We start from the raw sequence: 18879 nt of genomic DNA on the forward strand, positions 1-18879 counted from the left end.
TGTCCACACAGGCCAGCCCCACAGCCTCTGGCCCCCTTCCCAGGGAGAGAGCAGCTGTGGCGGGCAGGGTGGCAAAGTCCCAGCAAGGCTCTCCAGGTGGGAGCAAGTGCTTAGCAAGCCGGGCCCTCCCGGGCCAGCAGCCACTGCCACTGATGCTTCTCCTGTTTACGCCTTGAGAGTAAAGACCCCAGTTCTCCTTTGGCCAAGAGGAGCGAGTGTTTGCACTTGCAGCAGCCTCTCGGGGGGCCAGGAAAGACAGTCACTTGGGGAATGTGTTTGGCAGGCAGGACCAAACCCAGAGGAGTTAATTCCAAAGATCCTTGTAGCAGGTTGGAGTCACTGAGCATCAATCTCGCCAGGACGTTTTGCTTGAAATAGAACAATGTTAAATGATCAAGCCATCTGTTTGCCAGGTCATCGTGTTGTGTCCTAGACCAGAACAGAAACAAAATGTCCTAGGAAGCCCTTCTGCCTCCTGGCCTACACTTGGACAAATAGAATGTAGCCGAGGTGGGATCAAGGTGACGGGGTTGGGGGACATGAAGGAGTATTACAGATTCACCCATGCATCCATCCATCCATTCATTCCATAGCAGGTATCCATCACCCACGCTGGACCAGGCTCTGTGGGAGCCAGGGGGATACAGTGGTTAACAGGATAGGTAAAATACACATGGCCCTCAAAGAGAGTGGATTCTCATTACTTTTTTCTGGACTTGGGATCCCTTTCTGCTTTTCTCCCTTTTTAAATGAACTATTATACATATTTATATAATGATATAGGATCATAAAACAAACAACCATACACCTACCACCTAGCTTTTAAAAAAATAATACCTCCTGTACCCCTCATCCTTTCCTCCCCTCCTTCCCACTTTGCTCCCAGCCACTGTCCTAAACTCCATGCCTATCATTCTCTTGTAAATTCCCCACATGTGTACCATATGGGATCCTCAGTGCAATTCACAGTGGTACTCAGTAAACACTAGTCAAAGCAAATGTTGCCATTTGAGGCCTTATATGCCCCACCTGAGTGTCCGGACGCCCATCTGGCTTCCATCACTGGGCGTCTGAGCCTTTGATTCATTGCTGGGAGTTGAGATTTTGATACACAGGCATGTCTGGTTTTGAGAAGTTCTAGTCTAGAGGGATTTGTACAAGAATTCTCCCAAGCACAGCTGTTTGGGGAGATCTTGCTGCTCCTGAATAAAGAAGGTGTGGGTTGGAGCTGTGCCCAAATGGCTTGAGTACAGGGCTCTCCGGGCAGCTTTCCTCAGGGCTTTGCCTGGCACCTCTGGGGAGCTGACTGCTCCTCAGAATCTGAAACTAGAACAGATCTTGCTGCTGCTGCTACTACTACTAAAAAATTCTCCTAGGAGCCTTGTGAAGGATGCAGGGAAAATCTCTTTCTGTCCCCAGACTACAGATCAAAAAACTGAGACTCAAAATGTTCCAATGCCTTGCTTAAAGTCACATAGTAGTTTGAGATGGAAGGGAGACTTTTAAAAAAAAAGTTTCTCTAACCATTCAGCAATGATTGCCACTACTTACTGAGCACCTATTACGTGCCAAGCACTTTACAGGCATTATGCCATCAAATCCTACCCAACCCAATGAGGGGAGGTTCCGCTGTTATCCCATTGTAGAGTTAAAATTAAGGCTCAGAGCTCAAGTGACCTGTCCAAGGCAACAAAGACTAGAACCCTGGACTCTACGCCCAACTGTAATGTTATCTTACCACGTGCTTTTTGTTCCATGGCACCCAACACACAACAAAGTTGAGTTGGGAGAGGATAGACAAGCGGGAGTGTAATGCTGAGATCACAGGCATGAAGATGGAGACGGGGATGGAGTAGGAGGTTTAACTCAGAGGGTCAGGCCCTCCAGAAAAGCTACAAGGGTCTTGTCATCCAAGAAGCAGGGTTGGGAAGGAAGGTAACAGAGTGCTCTATGCAGAGAAACCAAAAAAAGCAAACCTACCCCTGCTGCAAGGGCAGCCAGACACAGCCGTGCAAATTGAAAAAGAACCAAGGCTTACAATGTGGTTCTGGATCATTGACATCAAAATGCGATGATCATTGTGCATTCCCTAGGCCTCTCCCTCTTCATGAGTTCATTTCTGGTTTTGCCTGTCCTCACTGGAAATGATACAGAGCAGAACGGGATATGATTTCCAAAGTGACCCCCACTTTCATCTTCTCTGTGGGAGCAAGAGGGCTCAAGAGCTGACATTGTCCAGTGCTGGTATTTATCCAGAGTTCAAAGGCAATTGCCTTTGGGGGTAAACACATGCCCACAGATGCAAGCTAATTATGCAAATAAGGTCACTACTGGATGGATAGGAATGGCAGCCTGGTAAGGACTAAAAGGATGCCAGCCAAGACCCAGGGACAATAGCAAAAGGCATTTGCAAAGGCCATTTTGTGTATCCTCAGCTAATGCTGTTGGAGTAAGTGCTAGCGTGACCCACTGACTTGGTGAAGGCCATTTGCAATGTCAGAGTTTGACTGCTGTAGAGTCTGTGTCCTGGAGGCCAGAGCCATCCTCACGTTGTTCCCATGAAAACAGCGACTCCCTGGGCCATCAAGAGGATAGTGAGAGCCATTTCCATTCAGGAGACCCTCACATTAAGCAAAAGCAAGCTTGAATCAAACTGTAAGGAGACAGTGAAAATGCCTGGAGGACTAAAGAGGAAGTCAAATAAATATCAACTTCAAAGAGCTATACCCAGATTCCTGCCCCTCCTGCTCCCCCTCACCCCACCCCCCAGTTCCTTGGGGAGAGAAGTTTCCATCGCTGTCTGGGAGAGCCAGAGATTGCACTGCATGAACAGGACATGTCAGTCACAGCTCAAGAGCGCTGGCAGCAGCCTCCAGGACAAGGAGCAGAGCCATCAGTCAGAGGGGCCATACTGTTTGGAAGGGAAGGCTAATTTTAGATATCAGAACCACAGTTCCAAAAACTCCATTTGCACATTCTATTTATGAGCGGAATTCTTTTATAAGCTCAAGTTGTTTTTAGATATTGGCAAATTTGAGAGCTTAGACCAGGGGTCCTCAAACTTTTTAAACAGGGGGCCAATTCACTGTCCCTCAGACCGTTGGAGGGCCGGACTATAGTTTAAAAATAACTATGAACAAATTCCTATGCACACTGCACATATCTTATTTTGAAGTAAAAAAACAAAACGGCAAAAACACCCGCATGTGGCCCACAGGCCGCAGTTTGAGAACGCCTGGCTTAGACCTTCATCATGGAGACTTCCAAAAGAGGACTAGATTTTAAAGTATCAGTCAACAAGGATTTGGGGGATAGCTATACCAGGAGGGGGTAGCTCAATTCCCAATCCACTGGAACTTTAAAAGATAGGGAGAAGCAATCTATATATATACTAGTAAAAGCCTAAGCGACCGAACAACCGAACGACCGGTCGACTGGTTGCTATGACACCCACTGACCAACAGGGGACAGACGCTCAATGTAGGACCTGCCCCTGGTGGTCAGTGCGCTCCCACAGCCAACCTCCCCTGGCTGGCCAACCTCCTGCAGCTGGCTGGCCAACCTCCCGGGGCTCCACCCCCCAGCCGGCTGGCCCCCATCAGCCCCAATTGATCGGGGCCAGCTGGCCAATCTCCTGCGGCCCCTCCCCCATGCCAGCCAACCTCCCACGGCCCCTCCCCCTGTCCGGCCAACCTCCCATGGTCCCTCCTCCTGGTCAGCTGGCCGCAATGGCCTTGATTGGAACTGGGTGAGATGGCCCCAATCAGCCCCAATCACCACGAGGCCAAGGAACCCCACCTATGCACGAATTCGTGCACTGTGGGATCCCTTGGCATGGCCTGCGGGGATCAGCCGAAACCGGCAGTCCAACATCCCCTGAGGGATGTAGTAGTGCGCAAAGTGGCAGGCGGCCAAGGAGGAGTCCAAGCCCAAGACAGGCACCGTGCTGCTCGCACTCATCCCAGCCCTGCTGTGCCTGTAGCCACCGCTCGGTAGGCTCACTGCCATTCTGCTGCAGGCACTGCCGCAGCTGCGCTCACCAGCCATGTGCCCAGCCTCTGATGCCCATGGGTCAGCTGACTGGCGCTCCTGCTATGGGAGCACACTGACCACCAGGGGGCAACTCCTGCATTGAGCATCTGCCCCCTGGTGGTCAGTGCGCATCATAACGACTGGTCAACCGGTCAACCAGTCGCTTAGGCTTTTATATATATAGACTAGAGGCCCGATGCATGAAATTCGTGCAAGGGGCTCAACCCTTGCAGCCCCAGCTTTGTCCGGAAGGATGTCCAGAAGGTCGTTCGGCTGTCTGGTCTAATTAGCATATTACGCTTTTATTATTATAGATAGCTAGGAGACTGGGTTTTGGAACCAAATCATTTGGGGGTTTTGTCCCAGCTTTGTCACTAGTTACATTTCCTTTGGCAAATCACTAAAGAAACTTGGAAGTTACCATACCTCTCTGAATCTGTTTTATGTAACATGGGGATTAGAATCTCTACCTCATTGGGTTCCCGGGAGGGTTAAAGGAGATCATGCATGTACAGACCTGATCGTGGCATTGGGTACATTGGAGTGTCCAATGAATGGCAGCTACCACCAATAAATGGATATGGAGGCACAATTCAAAAATAGAGCTAGGCTGCACCGTGCAGGCGGAAGTGAGAGAGGGGAGCAACGAGGAGGTTTCCGTTGCCAGGAGAGCTTCATTGAGGAGAAACGGGTTCTGAAAGATGGTCGGTGGCATGGAGGAATGTTATGTGGGGTTCTGGAACCACATGTCCCTGAGTTCAAATCCTGGCCCCACCACTTATTGGCTGTGTGACTTTGGAGCAAGTTAACTAACCTCTCTGAGACTTTCTTTCCTCACCTGCAGAGTGGAAACAATGATCGGCACTTCATAGGGGTTGGGAAGATGAAGGGAGATAGGTAGGCCAGATGCCGGTGAACAAGAGGGGCCCTAGAAGTGGTGGCTGCTGGAGGAAGAGTGTGACAAAGGCTTGAAAGCAGGCGAGCAAGAGAAATGCTAACTCCAGGGACAGAATGTTGAGAGCTGCCATTCATTAGATGTGTACTAAGTGCCAAGTAGAGGGGAGTTACAAGAGCACTGCGAGTCAGGTGACCAAGGCAAGTCATGTAACCTCCCCAAGCTGTAGTTCCCTCGCTTGTAAAATTCAGGTACTAACTGTGCTTTCCCTGAGGGCTGGGTGGGGGTCAAGTGAGACCACGTGCGTGAAGTCATTAGCACAGCGCCCAGCACACAGAAAACACTCTGTACCTCCAGTTATCATTATTATTTACATGCACATTTCCTCCTTTGATCCTCACAACAACCCCACGAGTTAAGTGTCGTCGCCCCCTATTTATAGATCAAGCAGCTGGGGCTCCGAGACCAAACCGCCTGCCTGAGGCCGCAGTGAGGAAGCCGTGGGGCAGCGCTGAAATCGCAGCTTCTTCAGGCTCCTCCACTTTCAGATAAGCTGGTACCGGGGCTGCGGCAACATGACAACTATTTTTAAATGTGTCTTATGCCAAACCCTCACGTGTCTTTTCCCTTCTGGCTGACCCCGCCGTGACCTCGCCCCCTCAGCGGCTGAAGATGGAACGTTTAGGGTTGTCCGTGCCCCTGGGTGCCACCATGAGCACATGGGCGCTGCCCTCTGGGGACTTACAGCTTCACAAGGGTGACTGGGCTTATGAAGCGTCCATTCTGATTTGCAAACAGGTCTGACACAGACAGGCTTCCAGCTGGCTGAGAGTTCGATAACAACCCTGCTCCTTGGTGCCAATTAACAGACATTAAATGTCCCCGGCACGCTTTGTAATTCAGAAAGTGCACGTGCTGGTTCCTCAGACCCCTGCCGGGCATGTCACCATGACCAAGGGGCTTAGGCCCACATGCTACCTCTCACTCCATCTCCATTTAAAGTCACAGACTCTTCCTCCTGCATAGAAATCAATGTCGCCTCATTCGTTTTCATTACACTAATATTGATTGACCATCTACTGTGGACCAGGTTTTGTTCCATACAGTTGGGATACCGCAGTGAACAATGCAAGTAAGGTCCCTGCCTCCATGAAGGGGGGTGAATGATGAGCAAACACACAGAATTATTTCTGTGTGACATGTTATCAAGGAAACGAGACGATGGGACAGAGAATGGCTGAGGGGTATGAGCTATTAGGTAGGGTGGCCAGGAGGTGACCTTTGAGCTGAGATTTGAAAGCTAAGAGGGAACTAGACAAACAGTGTGGTGAGGCAAACAGGACTGAGCTCAACATGTTGAGGAAATTCATTCATTAATCAGACATTTTTGATCAAACAATAAATATGTGTTGAACGACCAAGTGGACGATGGAGGAGTCCGCTTTCTCCTGCCAGAAGGGCCTTCGTAAGGAGGATGGACCTGGGGGTGACGGCACAGCATTTTCTCCAGCCCCACCCCCAGCTCTGAAACAAGGGGTCTGGCTCAGGCACCGGCATCGGGGCTGCAGGAGCTTAAGAACGCACCTTCTCCCGAAGGAATTGGCCCTCCCGGCACTTTAAAACAATGACTGCACAGCCAGTCAGAAGCGGTGTGTCTTTTTTTCTTTTTTTCTAAGCAGTCAAAATGGTTGTTTGGAATTGTGTAGACAAGACATGAAATGTCATCTCATTTGTTATTATTAGGATATATTTATTGAATTTCCATGCCCATTATTCATTCGACTTATCAGTTATTGTCTCTCTCCCTGTCCCTCCCTCCCTCCTTCTCCTTTTCCTCCTCCTTCTCTCCCTGCCTTTCTCTCTGGCCCAGCAGTTAAGATCCCAGGCCATAGAATTGGAACACTTCAGTTGTACTTCAAGTGTGACTTGCTGTGTGACTTTGGGAAAGTCACCTCACCTCTCTGAGTCTAAATTTTTTTCAACTATAAATTGGGATTAAAAAATAAAGTCCATCCCACAACAACTACATAAATAAATACTGTACTGAGCTATCATTATCCTCACGTTTAGGTTAGGATGTAAGATTTTAAGAACTCAATTCAGAAAACTGAGACTTCGATTTTTAAGCCAAAAGAAATGAGCAATGAGTGTGGCAATGTGTCAGTTGGATGATCTGTATCCACCTGAAGGGTTTCCCATTGAGATAATCAAGAAGCAGGATCATAATAAATAGCCTTCAAGATGTCTCTTCATTTATAATAATACTTGTGAGCCAGCAATTATAGACCCCAGCTATGGGCCACACACTGTTCTATTGCTTTCCTTACATTGACTGATTAAAAAAATCTCACCACAACGGTACAAAGTAAACATTGTTACTATCCCCAGATTACCAATAGGGAAACTAAGACCTAGAGCGATTAAATAATTTCCACAGGGTCACGCAGCTAGGCATTAGACTTTGGGAATAAAACCAAGGTAATCTGGCTCGGGTCTGCGCTGCTAACTGCTTGCCACCTCATTCAAGCTGGGAGCAAGCTTTCTTGCTGACATCAGAGTTTTCTACTCCAAGTTTTCTACTTGTCCTCTGCGTGCCCAATAAACAAAGAATTATTACCTGCCTAATCCCAAAACCCCGCCTGTAGACACAGCACTAACAAGGGCTGCTACCCAGCCCTGCGCAATGCCAGCTATAGGTGACTTCCGCCTCCCCACTGATGGGGTTTTCGGTGCCTATTAAAATGTCAGTCGATCTTGGAGTTGAAGTTCTTTCTACATCATTTAGCACAACCTGGAAGGTCAAATCAATGTGCAGCCAGCCTTCCCTTGGCAGTTACTTCCTTATTACTTCCCTGCCCCTGCACTCGCTCGGAAATGCTACATCACAATAAATGTAGTTAAAAGAGCGGACAAACCACCCCCTCCCCCCAGGGATCCAGGTGCAGTGACCTCGAAAAACCTGGCCTTCCGGCTCGGAGGGACGGTATCCCGGCTGCAGATGCCACGCCTGATCCGCAGATCAAAGCGGCCGTCCCTGGGCCCACTGCGGTATTAACAGGCTGAGCCATGTCCAGAGGCAGCTGCCCGGCACCACCCGCTTAGGCACAGGGGAGAGAAGCAGGCTACGTCTGTCTCACACAGCGCCTTCCCCTGTAAGGACTGAAAGGCGTGAATAGCAGGATGGAACTCCTGCCCGCGTTTGGGGGTGCACGGGGAGGACAGCATAGCTCCAGATCTGTGTGACTTCTTTTTTTTTTCTTTTCTTTTTTTTTTTTTCTTTTTTTTTTATTTTAATTTCTTTATTGATTAAGGTGTCACATATTTGTCCTCATCCCCCCATTCCCATCCCACACCCCTCCCCTTGGATGCCCCAACCCTCTGTTGAACTTAAGCATTGGTTAGGCTCATATGCATGCACACAAGACCTTTGGTTGATCTCTCCCCCCTCCCTCCCCTATCCTCCCTCTGAGGCCCGATAGTCCGATCGATGCCTCCTTGTTTCTGGTTCTGTTCTTGTTCATCAGTCTATGTTGTTCATCATTTCCCCTAGATGAGCGAAATCATGTGTCACTAGAGATATACTTATAAGAATTGAATGTGCGACGAGCAATAATAGTTATGCTGACAGGCAAATGAATCAGTCTGTAGTGAGTTTCTTTCTGGACCAACAGTTCTTTTGAGACCCAATATCAATGTCCACCAGTTCCCTATGAGTACATGTCGGCACTGACCCCTCAGCTCTGGATGGTGGACAATTGGTGGTAATGCAGGTCCGACTCCCTCTGGTTTGGTCTCGGCCGGACCCAGGGGCACTGATTCACCCGGATCCAGGGGCCCACGGCCTCACCCGGACCTGGGGCCAGGCCCACCCGGATCCAGGGGCCCACGGCCTCACCCGGACCCGGGGCCAGGCCCACCCGGATCCAGGGGCCCGCGGCCCCCCCGGACCCGGGGCCAGGCCCACCCGGATCCAGGGGCCCGCGGCCCCCCCGGACCCGGGGCCAGGCCCACCCGGATCCAGGGGCCCGCGGCCCCACCCGGACCCGGGGCCCAGGCTCACCCGGCTCCAGGGGCCCGCGGCCTCACCCGGACCCGGGGCCAGGCTCACCCGGCTCCAGGGGCCCGCGGCCTCACCCGGACCCGGGGCCCAGGCTCACCCGGCTCCAGGGGCCCGCGGCCTCACCCGGACCCGGGGCCCAGGCTCACCCGGATCCAGGGGCCCGCGGCCTCACCCGGACCCGGGGCCAGGCTCACCCGGCTCCAGGGGCCCGCGGCCTCACCCGGACCCGGGGCCCAGGCTCACCCGGCTCCAGGGGCCCGCGGCCTCACCCGGACCCGGGGCCCAGGCCCAGGCTCACCCGGCTCCAGGGGCCCGCGGCCTCACCCGGACCCGGGGCCAGGCTCACCCGGCTCCAGGGGCCCGCGGCCTCACCCGGACCCGGGGCCCAGGCTCACCCGGCTCCAGGGGCCCGCGGCCTCACCCGGACCCGGGGCCCAGGCCCAGGCTCACCCGGCTCCAGGGGCCCGCGGCCCCACCCGGACCCGGGGCCCAGGCTCACCCGGCTCCAGGGGCCCGCGGCCTCACCCGGACCCGGGGCCCAGGCTCACCCGGCTCCAGGGGCCCGCGGCCTCACCCGGACCCGGGGCCCAGGCCCAGGCTCACCCGGCTCCAGGGGCCCGCGGCCTCACCCGGACCCGGGGCCCAGGCCCAGGCTCACCCGGCTCCAGGGGCCCGCGGCCTCACCCGGACCCGGGGCCCAGGCTCAGGCTCACCCGGCTCCAGGGGCCCGCGGCCTCACCCGGACCCGGGGCCCAGGCTCACCCGGATCCAGGGGCCCGCGGCCTCACCCGGACCCGGGACCCAGGCTCACCCGGATCCAGGGGCGCATGGCCTCGCCCGGACCCAGGGGCACGTGGCCTCACCCGGATCCAGGGGCGCATGGCCTCGCCCGGACCCAGGGGCACGTGGCCTCACCCGGACCCGGGGCCCAGCCTCACCCTGACCCAGTTCCCAGCCTCACCCGGACCCAGGGGCGTGCGGCTTCACCCGGATCCGGGACCCAGCGGAGTTTCGTCTTCTTGATCCCAATTCCTGTTGGTCAATTCCCTCTCAGCAATTCCTTCGGCCATTTTCTCAGAGTTCCAGGGCAGCCACCGCAGAACTCGTTGGGCGGCGGGCTCGGCAAAGCTCCGGTGTGCCCGGTGCGCGGCGGCGGGCTGTTCCGGGGTGGCTGCGTCGGCCCTTGGGTCTGCAGCGGTGGCCGGTCGCCGAGCGTGCGCACCTGGCCGCTTCCGGGGCGTTGAGATTCTTGAAGGACTCGGAGGTCAGCAAGCGCGTAGTCTCCCGCCCCATGTCTCCCAGGGGCTCGTCTGTCCGTGCTCGGCAGCGAGTGAAGCCTTCCCCTCAGCCGGAGACCGCTGGGGGAACTGCGCCGAGCACGTTCCAGGCCGCCATTGTGTCGCCTGAGCCGTAGTTTTTAAAGTGTGGTCTTTGGGTCACCGGCATCAGCTTCATCCCGCGTACCCCTCTCTTTTATTCTAGTTGTATAGCATCCGCTCAGTTAGCCCTCCGGTGGTTCTGGATGGTGTCCGCTCCGCTCTCCCGTTGTAGTCTCAAAACCGTTGTGGTAGGCAGCAATCAGGCTTCTGCCCTATGCCTCCATCTTGGTCCTTGTTTGTATAGTTAAGTCTTGATTGTTGTTGGTGTCACTGGGAGGAATTGTCCTCCAGGCCTATTGGCCGTGCGGACCCTCTGTGTCTATAAAGGAAGAGTTGCTGTGCGGGAGACACGCCTATGTGCCGGGTCTTGGTGCAGCAAGGCTTCAGCGCTCACTGCGTCTGCCTCTTGAATGTGTCCCTTATGGGAGTGGTCGAAATCTGATGTCATCTCACACCGACCACTAGATGCCTTCGTTTCTGGGTCTCCAATGGAGTGTAGGTCAGCTACTGCCTGTGGCCCCTCAGCAGGAATTACAGCATCCCTTATATTCGTGACCTGTTTCGGTGTCTTCCCCTTTTGGCTGCCTCCCTATCGCTCAGCTTCCCCAATCTCCCTAGGTGGTCGCTCTTGATACTCCCCTTTGTGGGCTGAGTGCAAAGTCTTGGTGTTGTTAAGCTTTGATTGCTGTTGGTACACTAGGAGGATGTGACCTCCAGTCCAATTGGCTGTGAGGATCAGCTGTGTCTATGCCGGGAGACAGCCCCATTCAACTAGACTTGCAAAATTGTAAAAGCCTCTGTGTTCAGCTTGGATGGGGCGGAGTTACAGGGCGGAGCCTACCGCCTTGGCTTCCCGTCAGCCCCGCCCTATGAGGTTCCTGTGTCTCAGTGTCCCTCTGTACTCCCAGCAAACACCTCTGAGAGAAAAGCGCCCTGGAGTTTCGCGCGCTGCCAAACAGTCTAGTTTCTCCCCCAATGAATCTGGATTCCCAGATTCTCTCCCGGAACTGGGTTTCCGTGTAGTCAGAATTGGGGCTCACCTCAGTCTGGCGCTTTTGTCTCCTTCCCTCCAGGGCGACTCAGCGGCACAGTCAACAGCCCATCCTCCGCGCACAATCCTGTGTGCGCCTCCGGTGCTCTGCTCTTCGCCGCCTCTCTGCAACTCTGCCTTACAGCCCAGCTTTCCCCAGTATGAGCATGGCTTCCCCGGGTCTTTCCCGGAACTGGGGTTCAGTGCAGTTGGAACTGGGGGTTCAGCACAGTCCGGAGCTTTTGTCTCCTTCCCGCTAGGGCAATCCAGCGGCACAGGCAACAGTCCCTCCTCTGCGCACATTCCCGTGCGCGGCTCCGGCGCAGCTCCTCTGTGCTTACGCCCCACAGCCCAGACTCCCCCAGCATGAGCCCGGCTTCCCAGGGTTTCGCCGGGCACTGGGGTTCAGTGCAGTCGGAGCTGGGGTTCAGCACAATCTGGCGCTTTTATCTCCTTCCCGCCAGAGAACGCCAGCCAGGCGGCCAGCCGCCCCTTCCTCTCCGGCTTCCCCGCACGCGCGCGGGCTCGTGTCTCCGCCCGTGTCTCCATACCTCAAGCTTTTACGGCTTCTCTGATTTTCCTTGTGGTTTTCTTTTTCCTTCTAATTGTGCGCATTTCAGTCAGCCAGCTTTCCTGTGGTTCTGGATGATGTCCGTTTTGACTTTTAGTTGTGTTTTTGATATTGTTGTGCCCGGCTGTAGGTTAGGTGTTTAACCTATGCCGCCATCTTGGTTTCCCCCTTTTTTTTTTCTTTATTGATTAAGGTATTACATGTGTGTCCTTATCCCCCCCCCATTGCCCCCCACCCCAAACCCGTTCATGCCCTCATTCCCCTGGTGTCTGTGTCCATTGGTTAGGCTTATATGCATGCATACAAGGCCTTTGGTTGATCTCTCCCCCTTACCCCTACCCTCCCCTACCTTCCCTCTGAGGTTTGAGCATCTGATCGATGTTTCTCTGTCTCTGGATCTGTTTTTGTTCATCAGTTTATGTTCATTATATTCCATAAATGAGTGAGATCATGTGTGACTTCTTGGCGTGGGGGGACATTGAAGGGGGCATGGCAGCAGATGAGTCCGTGCCTCATGGCATTTGAGGCTCTGAGAGCTCAGTTTTGAGCCAGATGTGGCTGCCTGCTTGAAAGCTCGGGCCCCTTCAGTGCACCGTGTTTCTGGACCCACAGAACACAACTCTGCTGTTGGAGAGTGGGAGTTCGGGTAAGACTCCCCAAAATGGGCAGCTCCCATAAACTTGGTTGGCAAGATCTGACTGTCCCGCGCCACCCCGCCAAGAATGTGGCTGTGATCGTCATTAAAGTTTCCCCAAGGAGAAAACTGGCCTGTTAGATCAGCAGGAGCCCTTGGTGAGAAAAGAAATCAGGCTTCAGATGAAAGAAATTGGGCAGAAGATGGAAAACTCCCTCTCCCACTCGTTTCCTGTTTGGCTGGGTTTTCAGGGGAACTCCCTTGCGGACAAACTCTGAGGCTGGGTCTTTAGAAGGCAAGTCTTTGTGTTATTGGACCAATTTCCCATCATCCTTTTAGCTTTCTCCTGTCCCCTTCAGCTGGTCAGCTGGGACTTGACCTGCACGGAGAGGGTGGAGAGCCCAGCACTGGCAGCCGAGTCACAGGGAGCCGCCGACTCCTGTGGTGCGCATTCAAACCGCCTGCGCTCACCTGGACAGGGGCCCCAGGTGTTGGCTGCGCTTCCTGGTGACCATTCTCAGCCTCAGGAAGAGAAAAGGGGGCCGAAACCGGTTTGGCTCAGTGGATAGAGCGTTGGCCTGCGGACTGAAGGGTCCCAGGTTCGATTCTGGTCAAGGGCATGTACCTTGGTTGCGGGCACATCCCCAGTAGGGGGTGTGCAGGAGGCAGCTGATCAATGTTTCTAACTCTCTATCCCTCTCCCTTCCTCTCTGTAAAAAATCAATAAAACATATTTAAAAAAAAAAAAGAGAGAGAGAAAAGGGGCCAAGGGCTGGGCGGGAGGGGAGGACATTGGTTACACATGTGGGTTGCTAGAGATGCAGGTTGAGCTCGGTCATCAGAATAGAATATTTGAGAACTCAGAGAAGTCCTGGTGGCTTTTGGATTTTAACTTTTTATTTTTGAAAGAATTTCAGACTTATCAAAATTAGTGCAAAGAAGTCCCGTATACCCTTCAGCGAGATTCCCTAGAGGTGAACATTTTGCTGTTTTGCTTCTCTCTCTCTTATATAGACATATAAGAATTTTAAAGGACTATGTCTTCCCAGGATGCATGCGCACACAAGTGATTCTGAAATCTTTTTCCCCTTCACAGACCCTGCCTTGGTAATCTTCCCGGAGGAGCTAGCAACAACGGGGACACTGACGAGAACAACGATCTGATTGGATGGAAGCTGCTCAATGGAGAGTTTGTGGACCATGTGATATTGCTTGGACTTGGGGGATGGTACAGGAGTACCAATAGGCTGGCCTCCAGGACAGAGGGTAATGGTGGGCCAGGCTAGAGAAAAGCAAGCAGGTCGGGTGCCGTCTCAGGTTACACCAGACTCCCATCCCTCCTGTTACTTCGTTCTGTTGTCAAAGCCAAACTTGATCTTGCCAGTGTCTCACCTCAGCCCCGACCTGACAAATGAAATGCCCTCAGCTCTGTGGCTGGCCTGGCTCAGCGCGGATTTAGAGCAGCACAGGGGGAACATAATGTCCTGTTTGCGGGAGTTCGGGCCGGAGAGGCCGATGCTTCTACAGTGTTCCCGTCCTTCACCCCTCAGCTCCGCCCGAGCTCCTGCATCCCTCTGCCACATCCCCATCCTTCCCAGTCCAGTTCCATCCTGTCTTCACACACACACACACACACACACACACACACACACACACACACACACACTGAACATCCGGACCAAGGAAACAGGACTTGGCACTTAAAGAATCTCAGACAAGAAAAATCCATGATGTTGTGAGAGAGACACCACAGACTGCAATGCTCACAGAGGCTATTTCAAGTTTAAAGATATAGAAATGCATTCTTTTGGGTTCAGAAGTAAGTCACCTTAAAGGGCAAGTCATTAGAAGATAGTCTACCCCTGGTTTTATAATTGTAATTATAGCCCTGGCCAGTGTGGCTCAGCAGTTAGAGTGTTGCACTAGGGTTGTGTGTTCGATTTCTGGTCAAGGGCATGTACCTGGTTTGATTCCCAGCCCCGGTAGAGGCAACCAATGGATGTGTCTCTCTCACATCAGTGTTCCTCTCTCTCTCTCTCTCTCTCTCTCTCTCTCTCTCTCTCTCTCTTTCTCCCACTTTACTCCCCCCTTCCACTTTCTCCAAAAATCAGTGGGAAAAATATCCTTGGGTGAGGATTAACAACAACAAAAATTGTAATTTCAAATTGTCTGTGCTAACACAGATAAACGCAACTCACAAATACCCCGGGACTCTTTGAGCCATACACTTTCATCTTCTCCCTTAAGACGTCAATAAGAATTTCGTTTTTAAAAGCACGTACTCTGATTGCCAAAGACCATGACAGGAAGGCAGCATCACTGGGATATGTTGGCTGCTTTAAAGTTCAGCATCGTAACTTGGCACCGAAGCGTCCTGCCTTCCACGCAGGCCTGCTTGTAAGCAGCAGCAAACAGCAGCCCGGCCGTGAGCAGAGTAAGGATTGCATTTTGCGGTTACAGAAACGTTTTCTTCTGCGTGAAGCTGGCACCCATCCCCTCACGGGATGAGGAACTTAACCACACCCTTCTCTCGGCTAACCTTGGGGGCAACAAGAAGCCCCAAAGGATTGGCTTTATCTGCCTGGCGGTGAGTGAGAAAGCAGGCGGTGTAACGAGACCGCAGACAGGGTGGCTCAGTGATGACATCTCACATGTGGTCGATGATGGGACTGCCAACTGTCAGCCAACCCTTCTCTCTGAACCCCTGGGACTAAAACGCCGGTCCCATGTCCTCCAGGGTGAATCGGGCTTTCTAGGCTCAGCAGCAATGAGTACAGCGATGCTGCCTTCAGATTCTTCCGCAAGGCCTTGCAGCCTACCTAGAAACAGGTTTCACACGACTTCATTCTCCGGGGGAAAGCCAGAACGTCGGCGTTGCAAGGAATTTTGCTTTGATGGATGATGTGCGGAAAGGTTAAGCAGAGGCAAGCTGCCCACACATGAGCAAGTTCTTTTTTTTTTAAAAAAATATATTTTATTGACTTTTTACAGAGAGGGATAGAGAGTTAGAAACATCGATGAGAGAGAAACATCGATCAGCTGCCTCTTGCACACCCCCTACTGGGGATGTGCCCGCAACCAAGGTACATGCCCTTGACCGGAATCAAACCTGGAACTATGAGCAAGTTCTGTAACCCGAGGGAGACCATGTAACTTCTAATCCCCAGAAGCCATTAGCCCACGCTGGCTAATGCGGCCTTGTCTCCCGGGCCTTGGTGCAGGCTGTCTCCCACAGTGGCTTCTCCCTCTCCTATTCAGAGCAACTGGAACCACCCCTCTCCCTTTCACACTGGCTGGGTGTTACGTCTCTGGGAACTTCCTAGAGTTTAGGATGGAAAGTTTCCCTTGCACCTGTGTCATCAATCAACCAACTATTTTCTTCAAAACACAAAATGAAGACTCTGATTTCTTCCCAGCCAAACCCAGAAGCTTAAGAAAAGCTCCCCCATATCCTAACGTTTTCACCTCCGGACTGTCAGTTCCAGGATGATAGCTTCCCAATAGTCAGGAGTCAAAAGGTGGTGGGGGTGCTGGGGCGGCAGAAAAGGATGCATTATCAAGATTAGAAGGAGGGCAGCCCGTGCCCTGGCCGGTGTGGCTCAGTTGGTTGGTCAGGGCACATGCCCGGGTTTCCGGTTCGATCCCCGGTCAGAGTGTGTGTGGAAGGCAGCTGATCAATGTTACTCCCTCACATCGATGTTTCTCTCTCTCTCTCCTTCTCCCTTCCATTCTTTCTAAAATTGATAAAACCGTATTTAAGAAATAGAATGAGGTCAGCCCTGAAGTTTACCCCGGAATAGTGTGCTAACCATGAAGTCTGAGTTTCGTCTTTTGGAATTGTTGCTTCTTACTACTATGCATTGGGTCAGGGGGGAGAAGGTGTTGTTTAGGGGGGAAAAGGAAAGGGATAAAAATTCGCTCCTCCATGGAAATATAAGCAGAAAAGCTATAGACTTCATGTCTCTGCTTCTTTTTTTAAGTACAGTGTTTTTAATAGACCAAAAGAGAACCTTTGTGAGGAAATACGCGTGCGAATAATGTTTATAAAAAGAGTATATAATATGCTAGTGATTGTGGACTATTGTATAAATAAGCCTTAGATAAATAAAATAATAAACATATAAATAATTTTGTAGGGTAGTGGCCACGTAAGGACTCCCACTTGTCACCTCTTGGTCCTAAACAGAGCCCCGGGCTGGCGGCTTAGCTCCTGTAGGAGCCGCTGGGCAGCCGAGAGGTTGGGCGGGGTGGTGCGCTTGGTTCTGGTTTCGTCATGTGCCGTTTGCCGGATGACTGTGCCCTGTCTGCTGCGTTGTTCACCCACATGGAGTCCCCAGAGACCCGTTCCACACTTTGCATCTTGGAAAACCACACGGAACTTTCTAGCGGGAAGAAAGACCCACAGAACATGCCTTCCCGGTGGGTAACTCTCCGAGTCGGACCCCTGACAGCTTGCTGCCAGTCTGAGGAATTGGGAGGTGTCACATCAGCCTTGTCTCGCGCTTCAGTATCTGGGGTGGGGCGTCTTTCTCCCGGGAAGGAGCCACATGCTTTGCTAGGTCCTTTTCCCCTGGACTTGGCCTGTTCTGGAGGAAACCAGAGGTCGGCCCTACCCCCCCCCCCCCCAGCACCCCCGCTTCAGGCCTATGCTCCGGCAGCAGGTTTTAAAGAACATCCATGTGCTCTGTGACTTGGGGACCGACTCAGTGCTTCCAGAGCCCAGGGTGTCTGCTGTTTGGGTTTGTGGCTCTCAGGAGTGTGACGTTTGCCCTTACCACCCAGGCCGATCTGAAGAAGGAAAGCGGGACGGCGGGGGCTCCACTCACACCTCCCACAGCAGCCGAGGGGAGTGGGCCCGAAGCCGCGTGAAATGCCATCTGCTCCCCACGCGGGAGGGCGCGGTCCTGTGCAAGCGGAGACATTGCCCAAGTCGCCTTTGCCAAAAACGCAGGTTGGTCCCAGCTGTACGCTTGTGAGGCCGGTATGTGCTTTCGTAGGAAACAATAAAACAGGTTTATTTTCACTTCAGGCCCGGTGTTTTCAGGAGCTGGCTTGCAGAGGGGCGCGCTTCGTCACAGGGTAAACGCCAGCACGGAGCATTTCCTTTTCCCAAAGGGCTCTGCTTCCTGGCAGCCGCTCTGGACCTCCGGGAGGGAGGGCGGGGAGGAGAGGACTCACTCCGTGGGAGGGGAAGTGCTTCGTTTCGGTGGGGATGGCGGGGAGCAGGGGGAGGGACAGGCACTTCCTCTAACCAGGCTGTCACCTGCGTAGAGCAAGCCCACAGGGGCCCAGCAGGCCTCCTGGCCAGCCGCCTCTGCTTGCTTGGTGCAAAGGTGAGGAGCGCCGCGTCCAGAGCCTGGCTGCCTATCACTGGGCAGCTGTGTGGCCTTGGGCCGGTCACCTACCCTCCCTGGGGTTCAGGTTCCTCTTCCGGAGGATGAAGATATAATGGCACCTACCTGAGGGACGTGAGGGAATAAATGTCTGAAGACAAGTAGAATGCTTCGCACAGTGCTTGGCAAGTACTCAGCAGCATTCGCGTTTTACCACCACAATATTTGCCATATCCACCAAGCATCCTTTTTTTTTTTTTTACTTTAAAAAAAGTTTTTAATTACATTTATGGCGGTGACATGGGGTCATAAAATTATATAGGTTTCAAGTGTACAATTCTATAATACATCCTGTATTATATTATTATTTACTTAATATCCTTTCTTTAATTGGCTCCATTTTAATTTAAAATTTAATTAAAACTTCATATCGCCGCTGGAGATGGAAAAGCAGTCGAATGTGCCAGGAATACAGGGAGCAGCCGTGAATCAGCTCGCGCCCTGAGTCCTTGCTGCTTGCCAGGCTCTGGGCTGAGTCTTAACTCTTAGGACCCTCCTAGCCTCTGAGGTTAGAACCATCACTTTACCGATGAGGAAACTGAGGCACAAAGAGATGAGCAAATTTGCCTCCAGGGACACACTTAGGATAGGAAGCAGCCAGTTCAGGCCTCCGAAGCCAGGCTCCCCAGCACGGTTCTGTGCAGCCGCCTAACAAAAGCAAGAGCACTATATTCACGGTAGAGGGCAGGTGCATTAGCTTCCTGGGCTGCTGCAACGTGTACCACAATGCAGACACTCTCTCCCGGGTCTGGGGCCAGAAGTCCAAAGTCAAGAGGTTGGCAGGGCGAGTTCTCTCCGAAGCCCCGCCTCTTCCAGCTTCTGGTAGCTCCAGGCAGAGCTTACATCACTCTAGTCTCTGCCCCAGGGTCCTGGCTGCATTCCCTC

At 52.9% G+C, this 18879-nt stretch overlaps 1 protein-coding gene across 1 annotated transcript in view; it reads left to right on the forward strand.

Moving 5' to 3' along the window:
• Nucleotides 1-17719, forward strand: part of SH3RF2 (SH3 domain containing ring finger 2) — a 118355-nt gene extending 100636 nt beyond the window's left edge. The window contains exon 11 of the mRNA XM_079772530.1: nucleotides 13698-17719. The gene's annotated coding sequence lies outside the window, so the exon portion shown is untranslated. The remainder of the gene's footprint in view (nucleotides 1-13697) is intronic.
• The last annotated feature ends 1160 nt before the right edge of the window (nucleotides 17720-18879 follow it).

This window comes from Cnephaeus nilssonii (genome assembly GCF_951640355.1).
Source record: "Cnephaeus nilssonii genome assembly, chromosome: 5".
NCBI classification, from domain to species: Eukaryota; Metazoa; Chordata; class Mammalia; order Chiroptera; family Vespertilionidae; genus Cnephaeus; species Cnephaeus nilssonii.